Source organism: Gorilla gorilla, chromosome 3, assembly GCF_029281585.2.
Source record: "Gorilla gorilla gorilla isolate KB3781 chromosome 3, NHGRI_mGorGor1-v2.1_pri, whole genome shotgun sequence".
Lineage (NCBI taxonomy): Eukaryota > Metazoa > Chordata > Mammalia > Primates > Hominidae > Gorilla > Gorilla gorilla.
In genome coordinates this window covers 72,427,240-72,428,949 of record NC_073227.2, presented here as the reverse complement: position 1 = coordinate 72,428,949, position 1,710 = coordinate 72,427,240, and the positions used below count along the sequence as shown (strand labels likewise).

At 47.1% G+C, this 1,710-nt stretch overlaps 1 pseudogene; it reads right to left on the bottom strand.

The window, feature by feature from the left end:
• Nucleotides 1-224: 224 nt before the first annotated feature.
• LOC101154059 (SOSS complex subunit B1-like) lies at nucleotides 225-846 on the bottom strand (annotated as a pseudogene).
• Nucleotides 847-1,710: the final 864 nt, after the last annotated feature.

The window sequence follows — 1,710 nt, the reverse complement described above, 5'->3', positions numbered from 1 at the left end:
TCATTTCTAAACAGGAAAGAGAGGAGGGTCTGGACTCCCAGGGGACAAGTAGTTCAGCTGGACAATGGGGGAGTATGAGATTAGGGTGGATGAAGACACTGTTCACCACCCCTCCACTGAAGTTCAGTGGCTAAAATATTGTGACACCAGCCAGCCAGTGGAAAGCTGTCCTGCTCTCCGGCAAACACGGGATGTTGTTGGTGGCAGGAAGGAAGAATGTCACGCTATATCTTGCTGCTCCTCCGGGCTACTTTGCCATTACTAACACGGCTGAAGGGCCAGGTGGGCCTGCAGGTGTGTGGTTGGCGTGGCTTCGAGGGGTTCTGGTACTGGGGGGTGGGACGGACTATGAGGGGGATGTGGGCCACTACCAGGACCTTGGTGGGTTACTAGATCCATTCCCATTCTGGCTTTCGAGGCTGGAGAAGCAGCAGGGGGACAAGTGGTAGGCTGGGAAGCTGTAGGGTTGCTGTTGTTCTGCACCACCTTGTTGGGCGCCTGCTGGTTGCTATACTCTGAGTTGGGCTCATTGAAGTTAGGAAATCAGAATAAACCATACAGAATTCTCCAGTCTTCTGTAGATCACCCCCATGGCCAGTATACTGTGTCAGACAACCTTTGAAAACTGAAGCGTACCCTTTGTTGAGCCAGACAACGTCCCCAGGCTGGATCAGATTGCCGATGTCATCACAGACGGAGATATTGAGGCTGCCCATTTTGTCCGCCACTTTGCAGGTCCGAACCTTTTGCCCCTCCTTTGTCTTGGCCTGTCTCCAGCACAATAACGATAAGCTTCAGACTCCTGAGCCTGGGCTTGATATCCTTCACAAAGGTCTCCGTCAACATGCAGGCAGAGCCAACCAAACCATGTTTTTGTTTGTTAGCTTGTTTCTTTTCTTTTCTTTTTTTTTTTTTTGAGATGGTATCCTCTCTGTCGCCCAGGCTGGAGTGCAGTGGCACAATCTCGGCTCACTGCAACCTCCGCCTCCCGAGTTCAAGCGATTCTGCTGCCTTAGCCTCCCAAGTAGCTGGGATTACAAGCATGCACCACCACACTCCACTAATTTTTGTATTTTTAGTAGAGACGGGGTTTCACCATGATGGCCAGGCTGGTCTCGAACTCCTGACCTCAAGTGATCTGCTTGCCTTGGCCTCCCAAAGTGTAATCCCAAAGTGCTTATATTAGAGGTGTGAGCCACCACTCCCGGCCTTAAATTTTTATAATGTCAAATTTATCTAGCTTTTATGTGTTTGGGTTTTCATGTTATGCTGGAAAGACTTCTTGTTCATAAATTAACAAGATCAAGAGTTTTGGAATGGAAATTGATTCTAGCATGTGTGGACCATTATGCTGAATTTTGGTGGACACATAAATACCTTTATCAGGCAAGCTATTTTTAAACTGTGTAATTACAATTTAATAGTAGGCCAAATAATGAAAAAAAAGTATTATAGAACTAAGAGCTATATTTAATTAAAAGTGAATATCTTTTTAGGCTGAGGCGGGAGGTTGGATCACTTGAGCCCAGGAGATTGAGGCCAGCCTGGGCAACAGAGCAAGACCTGGTCTCTATAAAAAATTTTAAAATTAGCCAGGTGTGGTGTCACAGGCCTATAGTCCCGGCTACTTAGTAAGCTGAGGCAGGAGGATTGCTTGCTTCCAGGAGTTCAAACTTGTAGTGAACTATGATTGTATCATTGCACTCCAGC